The following is a 23,771-nucleotide window of genomic DNA, read 5'->3' as shown; positions in this document are numbered from 1 at the left end:
TTTGGGAAGGAAATTAGTCAAAACAAAATAAATAATTTTATCCATGTGAAAAAACTATCAGAGAAGATTTGTTTTAGTCCAAATAAATGCTGGGAAATTTCCTGGAGTCTCCTACTAGATATCCTGATTTTAGCAGTCAGCTATACTTTTCTTTAGATGTTTTTCCATTCCTCATTTTTTCCTTTTGCAGTTTTTCTAAGAATATCTAGGACTGTACAATAGTGGTGAAAAGTTTTCAGACTGATACCAAATTTGGCTTTCACAGTTTACTGCCTTAGATTTTATACTGGTAATTTGTGTTAACTCTAGATTATTCTGAAAAGAGATCAGTTGAATTGCCCAAAATTGCAAACTCAGTTCTTACCATGAAAATTAAATTAATCGCAAAAAACTCATTTCCACTAAATTTCAGTTTCCCAAAAATGACCTGCTTGTATGATTTCCGTGGTCTCATCAGCACAGCAGAAGGTGTTTATGAGGACAAGGCAGCTGATAACACTCTGTTCTTATCTTTAAACCTATTTTTTACTTTTAAGCAAACAATTGTCCATGTTTTGCATTAATGACATAAAATTGATACCAAAAAGCCATGCAAACATTTCATCAAACTATGGATGGACTGGAGAATGCTTGCACCAAAGTTGCATTTTTTAAAGTTATAGTTGACAAATCAGCCAAAAATATCTAGAAACTCCAAATCCCGACATTAGAGATCATCAAGAAATATCTTGCAATCACATAAAATAAGAATTTTAGAAAGGTTCAAATTCAAGAAAGAATATGGTCTACTGAAAACAGGTAACAGAACACCAAACACTAGACCAAAAATATGCAAAAATATCTGTTATCCATTGGGTCAATGAGCCTTCAGTGGCTGAATTGCATAGTTCAATTTTAAATATAACATCTAATTTGCTCTAAACGTTATTAACATTTTTCGTCTTTTCAAGATCAACCGAAATAAAGTATTGATGTCTCAAAATACGACTCTGGTGCGCCACAGAACCACAAGCCTTCTTGTTGAAGTAGGTGTTTTGTCAAATCTAGACAATATTTTCCTGCTGATTAAATAACAGAAAGATTCCTGTTTTCTTTGTAACTTTGTTTTCGCCTTCTTATATGTAAAAGTAAAACTGGTCAGCAGGAAAATGCCTATGTTGTAGAAAAGAAAGATCTATTTTATATTAAAACTGCTTACATGCACTTTTTAGTCTTGCATGCCAGCAGTTCATTTTAAATTACTAACAAAGGTACCTGTTGGTAAAGTGTCACATAGAAATTCATGCAAGATAACAAAAGGGGTAGCTTTTGTTGGTTTCTAAATCTCAAGCTTTGATCTTTTTCACTTTCTACAGATTCAATGCAGTAGCCACTGACCCTCAGGAACTTAAGCTGAGAAAAACAAATTGGAACATCAGTTTCGTTGTACGCTAATGGGCCACTGGTTTGGGAAGGAAATTAGTCAAAACAAAAGAAATAATTTTATCCATGTGAAAAAACTATCAGAGAAGATTTGTTTTAGTCCAAGTAAATGCTGGGAAATTTCCTGGAGTCTCCTACTAGATATCCTGATTTTAGCAGTCAGCTATACTTTTCTTTAGATGTTTTTCCATTCCTCATTTTTTCCTTTTGCAGTTTTTTCTAAGAATATCTAGGACTGTACAATAGTGGTGAAAAGTTTTCAGACTGATACCAAATTTGGCTTTCACAGTTTACTGCCTTAGATTTTATACTGGTAATTTGTGTTAACTCTAGATTATTCTGAAAAGAGATCAGATGAATTGCCCAAAATTACAAACTCAGTTCTTACTATGCAAAATTAAATTAATCGCAAAAAACTCATTTCCACTAAATTTCAGTTTCCCAAAAATGACCTGCTTGTATGATTTCTGTGGTCTCATCAGCACAGCAGAAGGTGTTTATGAGGACAAGGCAGCTGATAACACTCTGTTCTTATCTTTAAACCTATTTTTTACTTTTAAGCAAACAATTGTCCATGTTTTGCATTAATGACATAAAATTGATACCAAAAAGCCATGCAAACATTTCATCAAACTATGGATGGACTGGAGAATGCTTGCACCAAAGTTGCATTTTTTAAAGTTATAGTTGACAAATCAGCCAAAAATATCTAGAAACTCCAAATCCCGACATTAGAGATCATCAAGAAATATCTTGCAATCACATAAAATAAGAATTTTAGAAAGGTTCAAATTCAAGAAAGAATATGGTCTACTGAAAAGAGGTAACAGAACACCAAACACTAGACCAAAAATATGCAATAATGAATTGTGCCCTATCTGTTATGCATTGTGTCAATGAGCCTTCAGTGGCTGAATTGCATAGTTCAATTTTAAATGTAACATGTAATTTGCTCTAAAAGTTATTAACATTTTTCATCTTTTCAAGATGAACCGAGTTAAAGTATTAATTTCTCAAAATACGACTCTGGTGGGACTCGAACCCACAACCTTTGAATCACATCAGTACCCTAGAAGTCCAATGCGCTATCCATTGCACCACAGAGTCACAAGCCTTTTTGTTGAAGTAGGTGTTTTGTCAAATCTAGACAATATTTTCCTGATGATTAAATAACAGAAAGATTCCTGTTTTCTTTGTAACTTTGTTTTCGCCTTCTTATATGTAAAAGTAAAACTGGTCAGCAGGAAAATGCCTATGTTGTAGAAAAGAAAGATCTATTTTATATTAAAACTCCTTACATGCACTTTTTAGTCTTACATGCCAGCAGTTCATTTTAAATTACTAACAAAGGTACCTGTTGGTAAAGTGTCACATAGAAATTCATGCAAGATAACAAAAGGGGTAGCTTTTGTTGGTTTCTAAATCTCAAGCTTTGATCTTTTTCACTTTCTACAGATTCAATGCAGTAGCCACTGACCCTCAGGAACTTAAGCTGAGAAAAACAAATTGGAACATCAGTTTTGTTGTACGCTAATGGGCCACTGGTTTGGGAAGGAAATTAGTCAAAACAAAAGAAATAATTTTATCCATGTGAAAAAACTATCAGAGAAGATTTGTTTTAGTCCAAGTAAATGCTGGGAAATTTCCTGGAGTCTCCTACTAGATATCCTGATTTTAGCAGTCAGCTATACTTTTCTTTAGATGTTTTTCCATTCCTCATTTTTTCCTTTTGCAGTTTTTTCTAAGAATATCTAGGACTGTACAATAGTGGTGAAAAGTTTTCAGACTGATACCAAATTTGGCTTTCACAGTTTACTGCCTTAGATTTTATACTGGTAATTTGTGTTAACTCTAGATTATTCTGAAAAGAGATCAGATGAATTGCCCAAAATTGCAAACTCAGTTCTTACCATGAAAATTAAATTAATCGCAAAAAACTCATTTCCACTAAATTTCAGTTTCCCAAAAATGACCTGCTTGTATGATTTCCGTGGTCTAATCAGCACAGCAGAAGGTGTTTATGAGGACAAGGCAGCTGATAACACTCTGTTCTTATCTTTAAACCTATTTTTTACTTTTAAGCAAACAATTGTCCATGTTTTGCATTAATGACATAAAATTGATACCAAAAAGCCATGCAAACATTTCATCAAACTATGGATGGACTGGAGAATGCTTGCACCAAAGTTGCATTTTTTAAAGTTATAGTTGACAAATCAGCCAAAAATATCTAGAAACTCCAAATCCCGACATTAGAGATCATCAAGAAATATCTTGCAATCACATACAAATAAGAATTTTAGAAAGGTTCAAATTCAAGAAAGAATATGGTCTACTGAAAACAGGTAACAGAACACCAAACACTAGACCAAAAGTATGCAAAAATATCTGTTATCCATTGGGTCAATAAGCCTTCAGTGGCTGAATTGCATAGTTCAATTTTAAATATAACATCTAATTTGCTCTAAACGTTATTAACATTTTTCATCTTTTCAAGATCAACTGAGATAAAGTATTGATGTCTCAAAATACGACTCTGGTGCGCCACAGAACCACAAGCCTTCTTGTTGAAGTAGGTGTTTTGTCAAATCTAGACAATATTTTCCTGATGATTAAATAACAGAAAGATTCCTGTTTTCTTTGTAACTTTGTTTTCGCCTTCTTATATGTAAAAGTAAAACTGGTCAGCAGGAAAATGCCTATGTTGTAGAAAAGAAAGATCTATTTTATATTAAAACTCCTTACATGCACTTTTTAGTCTTACATGCCAGCAGTTCATTTTAAATTACTAACAAAGGTACCTGTTGGTAAAGTGTCACATAGAAATTCATGCAAGATAACACAAGGGGTAGCTTTTGTTGGTTTCTAAATCTCAAGCTTTGATCTTTTTCACTTTCTACAGATTCAATGCAGTAGCCACTGACCCTCAGGAACTTAAGCTGAGAAAAACGGATTGGAACATTAGTTTCGTTGTACGCTAATGGGCCACTGGTTTGGTAAGGAAATTAGTCAAAACAAAATAAATAATTTTATCCATGTGAAAAAACTATCAGAGAAGATTTGTTTTAGTCCAAATAAATGCTGGGAAATTTCCTGGAGTCTCCTACTAGATATCCTGATTTTAGCAGTCAGCTATACTTTTCTTTAGATGTTTTTCCATTCCTCATTTTTTCCTTTTGCAGTTTTTCTAAGAATATCTAGGACTGTACAATAGTGGTGAAAAGTTTTCAGACTGATACCAAATTTGGCTTTCACAGTTTACTGCCTTAGATTTTATACTGGTAATTTGTGTTAACTCTAGATTATTCTGAAAAGAGATCAGATGAATTGCCCAAAATTGCAAACTCAGTTCTCACCATGAAAATTAAATTAATCACAAAAAACTCATTTCCACTAAATTTCAGTTTCCCAAAAATGACCTGCTTTTATGATTTCCGTGGTCTCATCAGCACAGCAGAAGGTGTTTATGAGGACAAGGCAGCTGATAACACTCTGTTCTTATCTTTAAACCTATTTTTTACTTTTAAGCAAACAATTGTCCATGTTTTGCATTAATGACATAAAATTGATACCAAAAAGCCATGCAAACATTTCATCAAACTATGGATGGACTGGAGAATGCTTGCACCAAAGTTGCATTTTTTAAAGTTATAGTTGACAAATCAGCCAAAAATATCTAGAAACTCCAAATCCCGACATTAGAGATCATCAAGAAATATCTTGCAATCACATACAAATAAGAATTTTAGAAAGGTTCAAATTCAAGAAAGAATATGGTCTACTGAAAACAGGTAACAGAAGACCAAACACTAGACCAAAAATATGCAAAAATATCTGTTATCCATTGGGTCAATGAGCCTTCAGTGGCTGAATTGCATAGTTCAATTTTAAATATAACATCTAATTTGCTCTAAACGTTATTAACATTTTTCATCTTTTCAAGATCAACCGATATAAAGTATTGATGTCTCAAAATACGACTCTGGTGCGCCACAGAGCCACAAGCCTTCTTGTTGAAGTAGGTGTTTTGTCAAATCTAGACAATATTTTCCTGATGATTAAATAACAGAAAGATTCCTGTTTTCTTTGTAACTTTGTTTTCGCCTTCTTATATGTAAAAGTAAAACTGGTCAGCAGGAAAATGCCTATGTTGTAGAAAAGAAAGATCTATTTTATATTAAAACTCCTTACATGCACTTTTTAGTCTTACATGCCAGCAGTTCATTTTAAATTACTAACAAAGGTACCTGTTGGTAAAGTGTCACATAGAAATTCATGCAAGATAACAAAAGGGGTAGCTTTTGTTGGTTTCTAAATCTCAAGCTTTGATCTTTTTCACTTTCTACAGATTCAATGCAGTAGCCACTGACCCTCAGGAACTTAAGCTGAGAAAAACGGATTGGAACATTAGTTTCGTTGTACGCTAATGGGCCACTGGTTTGGGAAGGAAATTAGTCAAAACAAAATAAATAATTTTATCCATGTGAAAAAACTATCAGAGAAGATTTGTTTTAGTCCAAATAAATGCTGGGAAATTTCCTGGAGTCTCCTACTAGATATCCTGATTTTAGCAGTCAGCTATACTTTTCTTTAGATGTTTTTCCATTCCTCATTTTTTCCTTTTGCAGTTTTTCTAAGAATATCTAGGACTGTACAATAGTGGTGAAAAGTTTTCAGACTGATACCAAATTTGGCTTTCACAGTTTACTGCCTTAGATTTTATACTGGTAATTTGTGTTAACTCTAGATTATTCTGAAAAGAGATCAGTTGAATTGCCCAAAATTGCAAACTCAGTTCTTACCATGAAAATTAAATTAATCGCAAAAAACTCATTTCCACTAAATTTCAGTTTCCCAAAAATGACCTGCTTGTATGATTTCCGTGGTCTCATCAGCACAGCAGAAGGTGTTTATGAGGACAAGGCAGCTGATAACACTCTGTTCTTATCTTTAAACCTATTTTTTACTTTTAAGCAAACAATTGTCCATGTTTTGCATTAATGACATAAAATTGATACCAAAAAGCCATGCAAACATTTCATCAAACTATGGATGGACTGGAGAATGCTTGCACCAAAGTTGCATTTTTTAAAGTTATAGTTGACAAATCAGCCAAAAATATCTAGAAACTCCAAATCCCGACATTAGAGATCATCAAGAAATATCTTGCAATCACATACAAATAAGAATTTTAGAAAGGTTCAAATTCAAGAAAGAATATGGTCTACTGAAAACAGGTAACAGAAGACCAAACACTAGACCAAAAATATGCAAAAATATCTGTTATCCATTGGGTCAATGAGCCTTCAGTGGCTGAATTGCATAGTTCAATTTTAAATATAACATCTAATTTGCTCTAAACGTTATTAACATTTTTCATCTTTTCAAGATCAACCGATATAAAGTATTGATGTCTCAAAATACGACTCTGGTGCGCCACAGAGCCACAAGCCTTCTTGTTGAAGTAGGTGTTTTGTCAAATCTAGACAATATTTTCCTGATGATTAAATAACAGAAAGATTCCTGTTTTCTTTGTAACTTTGTTTTCGCCTTCTTATATGTAAAAGTAAAACTGGTCAGCAGGAAAATGCCTATGTTGTAGAAAAGAAAGATCTATTTTATATTAAAACTCCTTACATGCACTTTTTAGTCTTACATGCCAGCAGTTCATTTTAAATTACTAACAAAGGTACCTGTTGGTAAAGTGTCACATAGAAATTCATGCAAGATAACAAAAGGGGTAGCTTTTGTTGGTTTCTAAATCTCAAGCTTTGATCTTTTTCACTTTCTACAGATTCAATGCAGTAGCCACTGACCCTCAGGAACTTAAGCTGAGAAAAACGGATTGGAACATTAGTTTCGTTGTACGCTAATGGGCCACTGGTTTGGGAAGGAAATTAGTCAAAACAAAATAAATAATTTTATCCATGTGAAAAAACTATCAGAGAAGATTTGTTTTAGTCCAAATAAATGCTGGGAAATTTCCTGGAGTCTCCTACTAGATATCCTGATTTTAGCAGTCAGCTATACTTTTCTTTAGATGTTTTTCCATTCCTCATTTTTTCCTTTTGCAGTTTTTCTAAGAATATCTAGGACTGTACAATAGTGGTGAAAAGTTTTCAGACTGATACCAAATTTGGCTTTCACAGTTTACTGCCTTAGATTTTATACTGGTAATTTGTGTTAACTCTAGATTATTCTGAAAAGAGATCAGTTGAATTGCCCAAAATTGCAAACTCAGTTCTTACCATGAAAATTAAATTAATCGCAAAAAACTCATTTCCACTAAATTTCAGTTTCCCAAAAATGACCTGCTTGTATGATTTCCGTGGTCTCATCAGCACAGCAGAAGGTGTTTATGAGGACAAGGCAGCTGATAACACTCTGTTCTTATCTTTAAACCTATTTTTTACTTTTAAGCAAACAATTGTCCATGTTTTGCATTAATGACATAAAATTGATACCAAAAAGCCATGCAAACATTTCATCAAACTATGGATGGACTGGAGAATGCTTGCACCAAAGTTGCATTTTTTAAAGTTATAGTTGACAAATCAGCCAAAAATATCTAGAAACTCCAAATCCCGACATTAGAGATCATCAAGAAATATCTTGCAATCACATAAAATAAGAATTTTAGAAAGGTTCAAATTCAAGAAAGAATATGGTCTACTGAAAACAGGTAACAGAACACCAAACACTAGACCAAAAATATGCAAAAATATCTGTTATCCATTGGGTCAATGAGCCTTCAGTGGCTGAATTGCATAGTTCAATTTTAAATATAACATCTAATTTGCTCTAAACGTTATTAACATTTTTCGTCTTTTCAAGATCAACCGAAATAAAGTATTGATGTCTCAAAATACGACTCTGGTGCGCCACAGAACCACAAGCCTTCTTGTTGAAGTAGGTGTTTTGTCAAATCTAGACAATATTTTCCTGCTGATTAAATAACAGAAAGATTCCTGTTTTCTTTGTAACTTTGTTTTCGCCTTCTTATATGTAAAAGTAAAACTGGTCAGCAGGAAAATGCCTATGTTGTAGAAAAGAAAGATCTATTTTATATTAAAACTGCTTACATGCACTTTTTAGTCTTGCATGCCAGCAGTTCATTTTAAATTACTAACAAAGGTACCTGTTGGTAAAGTGTCACATAGAAATTCATGCAAGATAACAAAAGGGGTAGCTTTTGTTGGTTTCTAAATCTCAAGCTTTGATCTTTTTCACTTTCTACAGATTCAATGCAGTAGCCACTGACCCTCAGGAACTTAAGCTGAGAAAAACAAATTGGAACATCAGTTTCGTTGTACGCTAATGGGCCACTGGTTTGGGAAGGAAATTAGTCAAAACAAAAGAAATAATTTTATCCATGTGAAAAAACTATCAGAGAAGATTTGTTTTAGTCCAAGTAAATGCTGGGAAATTTCCTGGAGTCTCCTACTAGATATCCTGATTTTAGCAGTCAGCTATACTTTTCTTTAGATGTTTTTCCATTCCTCATTTTTTCCTTTTGCAGTTTTTTCTAAGAATATCTAGGACTGTACAATAGTGGTGAAAAGTTTTCAGACTGATACCAAATTTGGCTTTCACAGTTTACTGCCTTAGATTTTATACTGGTAATTTGTGTTAACTCTAGATTATTCTGAAAAGAGATCAGATGAATTGCCCAAAATTACAAACTCAGTTCTTACTATGCAAAATTAAATTAATCGCAAAAAACTCATTTCCACTAAATTTCAGTTTCCCAAAAATGACCTGCTTGTATGATTTCTGTGGTCTCATCAGCACAGCAGAAGGTGTTTATGAGGACAAGGCAGCTGATAACACTCTGTTCTTATCTTTAAACCTATTTTTTACTTTTAAGCAAACAATTGTCCATGTTTTGCATTAATGACATAAAATTGATACCAAAAAGCCATGCAAACATTTCATCAAACTATGGATGGACTGGAGAATGCTTGCACCAAAGTTGCATTTTTTAAAGTTATAGTTGACAAATCAGCCAAAAATATCTAGAAACTCCAAATCCCGACATTAGAGATCATCAAGAAATATCTTGCAATCACATAAAATAAGAATTTTAGAAAGGTTCAAATTCAAGAAAGAATATGGTCTACTGAAAAGAGGTAACAGAACACCAAACACTAGACCAAAAATATGCAATAATGAATTGTGCCCTATCTGTTATGCATTGTGTCAATGAGCCTTCAGTGGCTGAATTGCATAGTTCAATTTTAAATGTAACATGTAATTTGCTCTAAAAGTTATTAACATTTTTCATCTTTTCAAGATGAACCGAGTTAAAGTATTAATTTCTCAAAATACGACTCTGGTGGGACTCGAACCCACAACCTTTGAATCACATCAGTTCCCTAGAAGTCCAATGCGCTATCCATTGCACCACAGAGTCACAAGCCTTTTTGTTGAAGTAGGTGTTTTGTCAAATCTAGACAATATTTTCCTGATGATTAAATAACAGAAAGATTCCTGTTTTCTTTGTAACTTTGTTTTCGCCTTCTTATATGTAAAAGTAAAACTGGTCAGCAGGAAAATGCCTATGTTGTAGAAAAGAAAGATCTATTTTATATTAAAACTCCTTACATGCACTTTTTAGTCTTACATGCCAGCAGTTCATTTTAAATTACTAACAAAGGTGCCTGTTGGTAAAGTGTCACATAGAAATTCATGCAAGATAACAAAAGGGGTAGCTTTTGTTGGTTTCTAAATCTCAAGCTTTGATCTTTTTCACTTTCTACAGATTCAATGCAGTAGCCACTGACCCTCAGGAACTTAAGCTGAGAAAAACAAATTGGAACATCAGTTTTGTTGTACGCTAATGGGCCACTGGTTTGGGAAGGAAATTAGTCAAAACAAAAGAAATAATTTTATCCATGTGAAAAAACTATCAGAGAAGATTTGTTTTAGTCCAAGTAAATGCTGGGAAATTTCCTGGAGTCTCCTACTAGATATCCTGATTTTAGCAGTCAGCTATACTTTTCTTTAGATGTTTTTCCATTCCTCATTTTTTCCTTTTGCAGTTTTTTCTAAGAATATCTAGGACTGTACAATAGTGGTGAAAAGTTTTCAGACTGATACCAAATTTGGCTTTCACAGTTTACTGCCTTAGATTTTATACTGGTAATTTGTGTTAACTCTAGATTATTCTGAAAAGAGATCAGATGAATTGCCCAAAATTACAAACTCAGTTCTTACCATGAAAATTAAATTAATAGCAAAAAACTCATTTCCACTAAATTTCAGTTTCCCAAAAATGACCTGCTTGTATGATTTCCGTGGTCTCATCAGCACAGCAGAAGGTGTTTATGAGGACAAGGCAGCTGATAACACTCTGTTCTTATCTTTAAACCTATTTTTTACTTTTAAGCAAACAATTGTCCATGTTTTGCATTAATGACATAAAATTGATACCAAAAAGCCATGCAAACATTTCATCAAACTATGGATGGACTGGAGAATGCTTGCACCAAAGTTGCATTTTTTAAAGTTATAGTTGACATATCAGCCAAAAATATCTAGAAACTCCAAATCCCGACATTAGAGATCATCAAGAAATATCTTGCAATCACATAAAATAAGAATTTTAGAAAGGTTCAAATTCAAGAAAGAATATGGTCTACTGAATACAGGTAACAGAACACCAAACACTAGACCAAAAATATGCAATAATGAATTGTGCCCTATCTGTTATCCATTGGGTCAGTGAGCCTTCAGTGGCTGAATTGCATAGTTCAATTTTAAATGTAACATCTAATTTGCTCTAAACGTTATTAACATTTTTCATCTTTTCAAGATCAACCGAGTTAAAGAATTAATGTCTCAAAATACGACTCTGGTGGAACTCGAACCCACAACATTTGAATCACATCAGCTCCCTAGAAGCTGATGATGAAGTAGGTGTTTTGTCAAATCTTGACAATATTTTCCTGATGATTAAATAACAGAAAGATTCCTGTTTTCTTTGTAACTTTGTTTTCGCCTTCTTATATGTAAAAGTAAAACTGGTCAGCAGGAAAATGCCTATGTTGTAGAAAAGAAAGATCTATTTTATATTAAAACTCCTTACATGCACTTTTTAGTCTTACATGCCAGCAGTTCATTTTAAATTACTAACAAAGGTACCTGTTGGTAAAGTGTCACATAGAAATTCATGCAAGATAACAAAAGGGCTAGCTTTTGTTGGTTTCTAAATCTCAAGCTTTGATTTTTTTCACTTTCTACAGATTCAATGCAGTAGCCACTAACCCTCAGGAACTTAAGCTGAGAAAAACGGATTGGAACATCAGTTTCGTTTTACGCTAATGGGCCACTGGTTTGGGAAGGAAATTAGTCAAAACAAAAGAAATAATTTTATCCATGTGAAAAAACTATCAGAGAAGATTTGTTTTAGTCCAAATAAATGCTGGGAAATTTCCTGGAGTCTCCTACTAGATATCCTGATTTTAGCAGTCAGCTATACTTTTCTTTAGATGATTTTCCATTCCTCATTTTTTCCTTTTGCAGTTTTTCTAAGAATATCTAGGACTGTACAATAGTGGTGAAAAGTTTTCAGACTGATACCAAATTTGGCTTTCACAGTTTACTGCCTTAGATTTTATACTGGTAATTTGTGTTAACTCTAGATTATTCTGAAAAGAGATCAGATGAATTGCCCAAAATTGCAAACTCAGTTCTTACTATGCAAAATTAAATTAATCGCAAAAAACTCATTTCAAATAAATTTCAGTTTCCCAAAAATGACCTGCTTGTATGATTTCCGTGGTCTCATCAGCACAGCAGAAGGTGTTTATGAGGACAAGGCAGCTGATAACACTCTGTTCTTATCTTTAAACCTATTTTTTACTTTTAAGCAAACAATTGTCCATGTTTTGCATTAATGACATAAAATTGATACCAAAAAGCCATGCAAACATTTCATCAAACTATGGATGGACTGGAGAATGCTTGCACCAAAGTTGCATTTTTTAAAGTTATAGTTGACAAATCAGCCAAAAATATCTAGAAACTCCAAATCCCGACATTAGAGATCATCAAGAAATATCTTGCAATCACATAAAATAAGAATTTTAGAAAGGTTCAAATTCAAGAAAGAATATGGTCTACTGAAAACAGGTAACAGAACACCAAACACTAGACCAAAAATATGCAAAAATATCTGTTATCCATTGGGTCAATGAGCCTTCAGTGGCTGAATTGCATAGTTCAATTTTAAATATAACATCTAATTTGCTCTAAACGTTATTAACATTTTTCGTCTTTTCAAGATCAACCGAAATAAAGTATTGATGTCTCAAAATACGACTCTGGTGCGCCAAAGAACCACAAGCCTTTTTGTTAAAGTAGGTGTTTTGTCAAATCTAGACAATATTTTCCTGATGATTAAATAACAGAAAGATTCCTGTTTTCTTTGTAACTTTGCTTTCGCCTTCTTATATGTAAAAGTAAAAATGGTCAGCAGGAAAATACCTATGTTGTAGAAAAGAAAGATCTATTTTATATTAAAACTCCTTACATGCACTTTTTAGTCTTACATGCCAGCAGTTCATTTTAAATTACTAACAAAGGTACCTGTTGGTAAAGTGTCACATAGAAATTCATGCAAGATAACAAAAGGGGTAGCTTTTGTTGGTTTCCAAATCTCAAGCTTTGATCTTTTTCACTTTCTACAGATTCAATGCAGTAGCCACTGACCCTCAGGAACTTAAGCTGAGAAAAACGGATTGGAACATTAGTTTCGTTGTACGCTAATGGGCCACTTGTTTGGTAAGGAAATTAGTCAAAACAAAAGAAATAATTTTATCCATGTGAAAAAACTATCAGAGAAGATTTGTTTTAGTCCAAATAAATGCTGGGAAATTTCCTGGAGTCTCCTACTAGATATCCTGATTTTAGCAGTCAGCTATACTTTTCTTTAGATGATTTTCCATTCCTCATTTTTTCCTTTTGCAGTTTTTCTAAGAATATCTAGGACTGTACAATAGTGGTGAAAAGTTTTCAGACTGATACCAAATTTGGCTTTCACAGTTTACTGCCTTAGATTTTATACTGGTAATTTGTGTTAACTCTAGATTATTCTGAAAAGAGATCAGATGAATTGCCCAAAATTGCAAACTCAGTTCTTACCATGAAAATTAAATTAATCGCAAAAAACTCATTTCCACTAAATTTCAGTTTCCCAAAAATGACCTGCTTGTATGATTTCCGTGGTCTCATCAGCACAGCAGAAGGTGTTTATGAGGACAAGGCAGCTGATAACACTCTGTTCTTATCTTTAAACCTATTTTTTACTTTTAAGCAAACAATTGTCCATGTTTTGCATTAATGACATAAAATTGATACCAAAAAGCCATGCAAACATTTCATCAAACTATGGATGGACTGGAGAATGCTTGCACCAAAGTTGCATTTTTTAAAGTTATAGTTGACAAATCAGCCAAAAATATCTAGAAACTCCAAATCCCGACATTAGAGATCATCAAGAAATATCTTGCAATCACATACAAATAAGAATTTTAGAAAGGTTCAAATTCAAGAAAGAATATGGTCTACTGAAAACAGGTAACAGAACACCAAACACTAGACCAAAAATATGCAATAATGAATTGTGCCCTATCTGTTATCCATTGGGTCAATAAGCCTTCAGTGGCTGAATTGCATAGTTCAATTTTAAATATAACATCTAATTTGCTCTAAACGTTATTAACATTTTTCATCTTTTCAAGATCAACCGAGTTAAAGAATTAATGTCTCAAAATACGACTCTGGTGGAACTCGAACCCACAACCTTTGAATCACATCAGCTCCCTAGAAGCTGATGATGAAGTAGGTGTTTTGTCAAATCTAGACAATATTTTCCTGATGATTAAATAACAGAAAGATTCCTGTTTTCTTTGTAACTTTGTTTTCGCCTTCTTATATGTAAAAGTAAAACTGGTCAGCAGGAAAATGCCTATGTTGTAGAAAAGAAAGATCTATTTTATATTAAAACTCCTTACATGCACTTTTTAGTCTTACATGCCAGCAGTTCATTTTAAATTACTAACAAAGGTACCTGTTGGTAAAGTGTCACATAGAAATTCATGCAAGATAACACAAGGGGTAGCTTTTGTTGGTTTCTAAATCTCAAGCTTTGATCTTTTTCACTTTCTACAGATTCAATGCAGTAGCCACTGACCCTCAGGAACTTAAGCTGAGAAAAACGGATTGGAACATTAGTTTCGTTGTACGCTAATGGGCCACTGGTTTGGTAAGGAAATTAGTCAAAACAAAATAAATAATTTTATCCATGTGAAAAAACTATCAGAGAAGATTTGTTTTAGTCCAAATAAATGCTGGGAAATTTCCTGGAGTCTCCTACTAGATATCCTGATTTTAGCAGTCAGCTATACTTTTCTTTAGATGTTTTTCCATTCCTCATTTTTTCCTTTTGCAGTTTTTCTAAGAATATCTAGGACTGTACAATAGTGGTGAAAAGTTTTCAGACTGATACCAAATTTGGCTTTCACAGTTTACTGCCTTAGATTTTATACTGGTAATTTGTGTTAACTCTAGATTATTCTGAAAAGAGATCAGATGAATTGCCCAAAATTGCAAACTCAGTTCTCACCATGAAAATTAAATTAATCGCAAAAAACTCATTTCCACTAAATTTCAGTTTCCCAAAAATGACCTGCTTTTATGATTTCCGTGGTCTCATCAGCACAGCAGAAGGTGTTTATGAGGACAAGGCAGCTGATAACACTCTGTTCTTATCTTTAAACCTATTTTTTACTTTTAAGCAAACAATTGTCCATGTTTTGCATTAATGACATAAAATTGATACCAAAAAGCCATGCAAACATTTCATCAAACTATGGATGGACTGGAGAATGCTTGCACCAAAGTTGCATTTTTTAAAGTTATAGTTGACAAATCAGCCAAAAATATCTAGAAACTCCAAATCCCGACATTAGAGATCATCAAGAAATATCTTGCAATCACATACAAATAAGAATTTTAGAAAGGTTCAAATTCAAGAAAGAATATGGTCTACTGAAAACAGGTAACAGAAGACCAAACACTAGACCAAAAATATGCAAAAATATCTGTTATCCATTGGGTCAATGAGCCTTCAGTGGCTGAATTGCATAGTTCAATTTTAAATATAACATCTAATTTGCTCTAAACGTTATTAACATTTTTCATCTTTTCAAGATCAACCGATATAAAGTATTGATGTCTCAAAATACGACTCTGGTGCGCCACAGAGCCACAAGCCTTCTTGTTGAAGTAGGTGTTTTGTCAAATCTAGACAATATTTTTCTGATGATTAAATAACAGAAAGATTCCTGTTTTCTTTGTAACTTTGTTTTCGCCTTCTTATATGTAAAAGTAAAACTGGTCAGCAGGAAAATGCCTATGTTGTAGAAAAGAAAGATCTATTTTATATTAAAACTCCTTACATGCACTTTTTAGTCTTACATGCCAGCAGTTCATTTTAAATTACTAACAAAGGTACCTGTTGGTAAAGTGTCACATAGAAATTCATGCAAGATAACAAAAGGGGTAGCTTTTGTTGGTTTCTAAATCTCAAGCTTTGATCTTTTTCACTTTCTACAGATTCAATGCAGTAGCCACTGACCCTCAGGAACTTAAGCTGAGAAAAACGGATTGGAACATTAGTTTCGTTGTACGCTAATGGGCCACTGGTTTGGGAAGGAAATTAGTCAAAACAAAATAAATAATTTTATCCATGTGAAAAAACTATCAGAGAAGATTTGTTTTAGTCCAAATAAATGCTGGGAAATTTCCTGGAGTCTCCTACTAGATATCCTGATTTTAGCAGTCAGCTATACTTTTCTTTAGATGTTTTTCCATTCCTCATTTTTTCCTTTTGCAGTTTTTCTAAGAATATCTAGGACTGTACAATAGTGGTGAAAAGTTTTCAGACTGATACCAAATTTGGCTTTCACAGTTTACTGCCTTAGATTTTATACTGGTAATTTGTGTTAACTCTAGATTATTCTGAAAAGAGATCAGTTGAATTGCCCAAAATTGCAAACTCAGTTCTTACCATGAAAATTAAATTAATCGCAAAAAACTCATTTCCACTAAATTTCAGTTTCCCAAAAATGACCTGCTTGTATGATTTCCGTGGTCTCATCAGCACAGCAGAAGGTGTTTATGAGGACAAGGCAGCTGATAACACTCTGTTCTTATCTTTAAACCTATTTTTTACTTTTAAGCAAACAATTGTCCATGTTTTGCATTAATGACATAAAATTGATACCAAAAAGCCATGCAAACATTTCATCAAACTATGGATGGACTGGAGAATGCTTGCACCAAAGTTGCATTTTTTAAAGTTATAGTTGACAAATCAGCCAAAAATATCTAGAAACTCCAAATCCCGACATTAGAGATCATCAAGAAATATCTTGCAATCACATAAAATAAGAATTTTAGAAAGGTTCAAATTCAAGAAAGAATATGGTCTACTGAAAACAGGTAACAGAACACCAAACACTAGACCAAAAATATGCAAAAATATCTGTTATCCATTGGGTCAATGAGCCTTCAGTGGCTGAATTGCATAGTTCAATTTTAAATATAACATCTAATTTGCTCTAAACGTTATTAACATTTTTCGTCTTTTCAAGATCAACCGAAATAAAGTATTGATGTCTCAAAATACGACTCTGGTGCGCCACAGAACCACAAGCCTTCTTGTTGAAGTAGGTGTTTTGTCAAATCTAGACAATATTTTCCTGCTGATTAAATAACAGAAAGATTCCTGTTTTCTTTGTAACTTTGTTTTCGCCTTCTTATATGTAAAAGTAAAACTGGTCAGCAGGAAAATGCCTATGTTGTAGAAAAGAAAGATCTATTTTATATTAAAACTGCTTACATGCACTTTTTAGTCTTGCATGCCAGCAGTTCATTTTAAATTACTAACAAAGGTACCTGTTGGTAAAGTGTCACATAGAAATTCATGCAAGATAACAAAAGGGGTAGCTTTTGTTGGTTTCTAAATCTCAAGCTTTGATCTTTTTCACTTTCTACAGATTCAATGCAGTAGCAACTGACCCTCAGGAACTTAAGCTGAGAAAAACAAATTGGAACATCAGTTTCGTTGTACGCTAATGGGCCACTGGTTTGGGAAGGAAATTAGTCAAAACAAAAGAAATAATTTTATCCATGTGAAAAAACTATCAGAGAAGATTTGTTTTAGTCCAAGTAAATGCTGGGAAATTTCCTGGAGTCTCCTACTAGATATCCTGATTTTAGCAGTCAGCTATACTTTTCTTTAGATGTTTTTCCATTCCTCATTTTTTCCTTTTGCAGTTTTTTCTAAGAATATCTAGGACTGTACAATAGTGGTGAAAAGTTTTCAGACTGATACCAAATTTGGCTTTCACAGTTTACTGCCTTAGATTTTATACTGGTAATTTGTGTTAACTCTAGATTATTCTGAAAAGAGATCAGATGAATTGCCCAAAATTACAAACTCAGTTCTTACCATGAAAATTAAATTAATAGCAAAAAACTCATTTCCACTAAATTTCAGTTTCCCAAAAATGACCTGCTTGTATGATTTCCGTGGTCTCATCAGCACAGCAGAAGGTGTTTATGAGGACAAGGCAGCTGATAACACTCTGTTCTTATCTTTAAACCTATTTTTTACTTTTAAGCAAACAATTGTCCATGTTTTGCATTAATGACATAAAATTGATACCAAAAAGCCATGCAAACATTTCATCAAACTATGGATGGACTGGAGAATGCTTGCACCAAAGTTGCATTTTTTAAAGTTATAGTTGACATATCAGCCAAAAATATCTAGAAACTCCAAATCCCGACATTAGAGATCATCAAGAAATATCTTGCAATCACATAAAATAAGAATTTTAGAAAGGTTCAAATTCAAGAAAGAATATGGTCTACTGAATACAGGTAACAGAACACCAAACACTAGACCAAAAATATGCAATAATGAATTGTGCCCTATCTGTTATCCATTGGGTCAGTGAGCCTTCAGTGGCTGAATTGCATAGTTCAATTTTAAATGTAACATCTAATTTGCTCTAAACGTTATTAACATTTTTCATCTTTTCAAGATCAACCGAGTTAAAGAATTAATGTCTCAAAATACGACTCTGGTGGAACTCGAACCCACAACCTTTGAATCACATCAGCTCCCTAGAAGCTGATGATGAAGTAGGTGTTTTGTCAAATCTTGACAATATTTTCCTGATGATTAAATAACAGAAAGATTCCTGTTTTCTTTGTAACTTTGTTTTCGCCTTCTCATATGTAAAAGTAAAACTGGTCAGCAGGAAAATGCCTATGTTGTAGAAAAGAAAGATCTATTTTATATTAAAACTCCTTACATGCACTTTTTAGTCTTACATGCCAGCAGTTCATTTTAAATTACTAACAAAGGTACCTGTTGGTAAAGTGTCACATAGAAATTCATGCAAGATAACAAAAGGGCTAGCTTTTGTTGGTTTCTAAATCTCAAGCTTTGATTTTTTTCACTTTCTACAGATTCAATGCAGTAGCCACTAACCCTCAGGAACTTAAGCTGAGAAAAACGGATTGGAACATCAGTTTCGTTTTACGCTAATGGGCCACTGGTTTGGGAAGGAAATTAGTCAAAACAAAAGAAATAATTTTATCCATGTGAAAAACTATCAGAGAAGATTTGTTTTAGTCCAAGTAAATGCTGGGAAATTTCCTGGAGTCTCCTACTAGATATCCTGATTTTAGCAGTCAGCTATACTTTTCTTTAGATGTTTTTCCATTCCTCATTTTTTCCTTTTGCAGTTTTTTCTAAGAATATCTAGGACTGTACAATAGTGGTGAAAAGTTTTCAGACTGATACCAAATTTGGCTTTCACAGTTTACTGCCTTAGATTTTATACTGGTAATTTGTGTTAACTCTAGATTATTCTGAAAAGACATCAGATGAATTGCCCAAAATTGCAAACTCAGTTCTTACCATGAAAACTAAATTAATCGCAAAAACTCATTTCAAATAAATTTCAGTTTCCCAAAAATGACCTGCTTGTACGATTTCCGTGGTCTCATCAGCACAGCAGAAGGTGTTTATGAGGACAAGGCAGCTGATAACACTCTGTTCTTATCTTTAAACCTATTTTTTACTTTTAAGCAAACAATTGTCCATGTTTTGCATTAATGACATAAAATTGATACCAAAAAGCCATGCAAACATTTCATCAAACTATGGATGGACTGGAGAATGCTTGCACCAAAGTTGCATTTTTTAAAGTTATAGTTGACAAATCAGCCAAAAATATCTAGAAACTCCAAATCCCGACATTAGAGATCATCAAGAAATATCTTGCAATCACATAAAATAAGAATTTTAGAAAGGTTCAAATTCAAGAAAGAATATGGTCTACTGAAAACAGGTAACAGAACACCAAACACTAGACCAAAAATATGCAAAAATATCTGTTATCCATTGGGTCAATGAGCCTTCAGTGGCTGAATTGCATTGTTCAATTTTAAATATAACATCTAATTTGCTCTAAACGTTATTAACATTTTTCGTCTTTTCAAGATCAACCGAAATAAAGTATTGATGTCTCAAAATACGACTCTGGTGCGCCACAGAACCACAAGCCTTTTTGTTAAAGTAGGTGTTTTGTCAAATCTAGACAATATTTTCCTGATGATTAAATAACAGAAAGATTCCTGTTTTCTTTGTAACTTTGCTTTCGCCTTCTTATATGTAAAAGTAAAAATGGTCAGCAGGAAAATACCTATGTTGTAGAAAAGAAAGATCTATTTTATATTAAAACTCCTTACATGCACTTTTTAGTCTTACATGCCAGCAGTTCATTTTAAATTACTAACAAAGGTACCTGTTGGTAAAGTGTCACATAGAAATTCATGCAAGATAACAAAAGGGGTAGCTTTTGTTGGTTTCCAAATCTCAAGCTTTGATCTTTTTCACTTTCTACAGATTCAATGCAGTAGCCACTGACCCTCAGGAACTTAAGCTGAGAAAAACAAATTGGAACATTAGTTTCGTTGTACGCTAATGGGCCACTTGTTTGGTAAGGAAATTAGTCAAAACAAAAGAAATAATTTTATCCATGTGAAAAAACTATCAGAGAAGATTTGTTTTAGTCCAAATAAATGCTGGGAAATTTCCTGGAGTCTCCTACTAGATATCCTGATTTTAGCAGTCAGCTATACTTTTCTTTAGATGATTTTCCATTCCTCATTTTTTCCTTTTGCAGTTTTTCTAAGAATATCTAGGACTGTACAATAGTGGTGAAAAGTTTTCAGACTGATACCAAATTTGGCTTTCACAGTTTACTGCCTTAGATTTTATACTGGTAATTTGTGTTAACTCTAGATTATTCTGAAAAGAGATCAGATGAATTGCCCAAAATTGCAAACTCAGTTCTTACTATGCAAAATTAAATTAATCGCAAAAAACTCATTTCCACTAAATTTCAGTTTCCCAAAAATGACCTGCTTGTATGATTTCTGTGGTCTCATCAGCACAGCAGAAGGTGTTTATGAGGACAAGGCAGCTGATAACACTCTGTTCTTATCTTTAAACCTATTTTTTACTTTTAAGCAAACAATTGTCCATGTTTTGCATTAATGACATAAAATTGATACCAAAAAGCCATGCAAACATTTCATCAAACTATGGATGGACTGGAGAATGCTTGCACCAAAGTTGCATTTTTTAAAGTTATAGTTGACAAATCAGCCAAAAATATCTAGAAACTCCAAATCCCGACATTAGAGATCATCAAGAAATATCTTGCAATCACATAAAATAAGAATTTTAGAAAGGTTCAAATTCAAGAAAGAATATGGTCTACTGAAAAGAGGTAACAGAACACCAAACACTAGACCAAAAATATGCAATAATGAATTGTGCCCTATCTGTTATGCATTGTGTCAATGAGCCTTCAGTGGCTGAATTGCATAGTTCAATTTTAAATGTAACATGTAATTTGCTCTAAAAGTTATTAACATTTTTCATCTTTTCAAGATGAACCGAGTTAAAGTATTAATTTCTCAAAATACGACTCTGGTGGGACTCGAACCCACAACCTTTGAATCACATCAGTTCCCTAGAAGTCCAATGCGCTATCCATTGCACCACAGAGTCACAAGCCTTTTTGTTGAAGTAGGTGTTTTGTCAAATCTAGACAATATTTTCCTGATGATTAAATAACAGAAAGATTCCTGTTTTCTTTGTAACTTTGTTTTCGCCTTCTTATATGTAAAAGTAAAACTGGTCAGCAGGAAAATGCCTATGTTGTAGAAAAGAAAGATCTATTTTATATTAAAACTCCTTACATGCACTTTTTAGTCTTACATGCCAGCAGTTCATTTTAAATTACTAACAAAGGTACCTGTTGGTAAAGTGTCACATAGAAATTCATGCAAGATAACAAAAGGGGTAGCTTTTGTTGGTTTCTAAATCTCAAGCTTTGATCTTTTTCACTTTCTACAGATTCAATGCAGTAGCCACTGACCCTCAGGAACTTAAGCTGAGAAAAACAAATTGGAACATCAGTTTTGTTGTACGCTAATGGGCCACTGGTTTGGGAAGGAAATTAGTCAAAACAAAAGAAATAATTTTATCCATGTGAAAAAACTATCAGAGAAGATTTGTTTTAGTCCAAGTAAATGCTGGGAAATTTCCTGGAGTCTCCTACTAGATATCCTGATTTTAGCAGTCAGCTATACTTTTCTTTAGATGTTTTTCCATTCCTCATTTTTTCCTTTTGCAGTTTTTTCTAAGAATATCTAGGACTGTACAATAGTGGTGAAAAGTTTTCAGACTGATACCAAATTTGGCTTTCACAGTTTACTGCCTTAGATTTTATACTGGTAATTTGTGTTAACTCTAGATTATTCTGAAAAGAGATCAGATGAATTGCCCAAAATTACAAACTCAGTTCTTACCATGAAAATTAAATTAATAGCAAAAAACTCATTTCCACTAAATTTCAGTTTCCCAAAAATGACCTGCTTGTATGATTTCCGTGGTCTCATCAGCACAGCAGAAGGTGTTTATGAGGACAAGGCAGCTGATAACACTCTGTTCTTATCTTTAAACCTATTTTTTACTTTTAAGCAAACAATTGTCCATGTTTTGCATTAATGACATAAAATTGATACCAAAAAGCCATGCAAACATTTCATCAAACTATGGATGGACTGGAGAATGCTTGCACCAAAGTTGCATTTTTTAAAGTTATAGTTGACATATCAGCCAAAAATATCTAGAAACTCCAAATCCCGACATTAGAGATCATCAAGAAATATCTTGCAATCACATAAAATAAGAATTTTAGAAAGGTTCAAATTCAAGAAAGAATATGGTCTACTGAATACAGGTAACAGAACACCAAACACTAGACCAAAAATATGCAATAATGAATTGTGCCCTATCTGTTATCCATTGGGTCAGTGAGCCTTCAGTGGCTGAATTGCATAGTTCAATTTTAAATGTAACATCTAATTTGCTCTAAACGTTATTAACATTTTTCATCTTTTCAAGATCAACCGAGTTAAAGAATTAATGTCTCAAAATACGACTCTGGTGGAACTCGAACCCACAACCTTTGAATCACATCAGCTCCCTAGAAGCTGATGATGAAGTAGGTGTTTTGTCAAATCTTGACAATATTTTCCTGATGATTAAATAACAGAAAGATTCCTGTTTTCTTTGTAACTTTGTTTTCGCCTTCTTATATGTAAAAGTAAAACTGGTCAGCAGGAAAATGCCTATGTTGTAGAAAAGAAAGATCTATTTTATATTAAAACTCCTTACATGCACTTTTTAGTCTTACATGCCAGCAGTTCATTTTAAATTACTAACAAAGGTACCTGTTGGTAAAGTGTCACATAGAAATTCATGCAAGATAACAAAAGGGCTAGCTTTTGTTGGTTTCTAAATCTCAAGCTTTGATTTTTTTCACTTTCTACAGATTCAATGCAGTAGCCACTAACCCTCAGGAACTTAAGCTGAGAAAAACGGATTGGAACATCAGTTTCGTTTTACGCTAATGGGCCACTGGTTTGGGAAGGAAATTAGTCAAAACAAAAGAAATAATTTTATCCATGTGAAAAAACTATCAGAGAAGATTTGTTTTAGTCCAAATAAATGCTGGGAAATTTCCTGGAGTCTCCTACTAGATATCCTGATTTTAGCAGTCAGCTATACTTTTCTTTAGATGATTTTCCATTCCTCATTTTTTCCTTTTGCAGTTTTTCTAAGAATATCTAGGACTGTACAATAGTGGTGAAAAGTTTTCAGACTGATACCAAATTTGGCTTTCACA

At 33.3% G+C, this 23,771-nt stretch overlaps 3 non-coding genes across 3 annotated transcripts; all 3 read right to left on the bottom strand.

The window, feature by feature from the left end:
• Positions 1-2,443: 2,443 nt before the first annotated feature.
• On the bottom strand, positions 2,444-2,529 carry TRNAR-UCU (transfer RNA arginine (anticodon UCU)). The gene is given in 2 exon segments: positions 2,444-2,479; positions 2,493-2,529. It is a non-coding gene; the product is annotated as a tRNA-Arg (tRNA).
• Positions 2,530-9,749: 7,220 nt separating this feature from the next.
• Positions 9,750-9,835, bottom strand: TRNAR-UCU (transfer RNA arginine (anticodon UCU)). The gene is given in 2 exon segments: positions 9,750-9,785; positions 9,799-9,835. It is a non-coding gene; the product is annotated as a tRNA-Arg (tRNA).
• Positions 9,836-21,500: 11,665 nt separating this feature from the next.
• TRNAR-UCU (transfer RNA arginine (anticodon UCU)) lies at positions 21,501-21,586 on the bottom strand. Its single transcript is given in 2 exon segments — positions 21,501-21,536; positions 21,550-21,586. It is a non-coding gene; the product is annotated as a tRNA-Arg (tRNA).
• Between the last annotated feature and the right edge of the window lie 2,185 nt (positions 21,587-23,771).

Source organism: Dendrobates tinctorius, unplaced genomic scaffold, assembly GCF_039654945.1.
Source record: "Dendrobates tinctorius isolate UK_male_01 unplaced genomic scaffold, ASM3965494v1 ptg000011l, whole genome shotgun sequence".
Taxonomy (NCBI): domain Eukaryota; kingdom Metazoa; phylum Chordata; class Amphibia; order Anura; family Dendrobatidae; genus Dendrobates; species Dendrobates tinctorius.
Note: the sequence above shows the minus strand (reverse complement) of the source record. Positions and strands in the feature narration are given on the sequence as shown.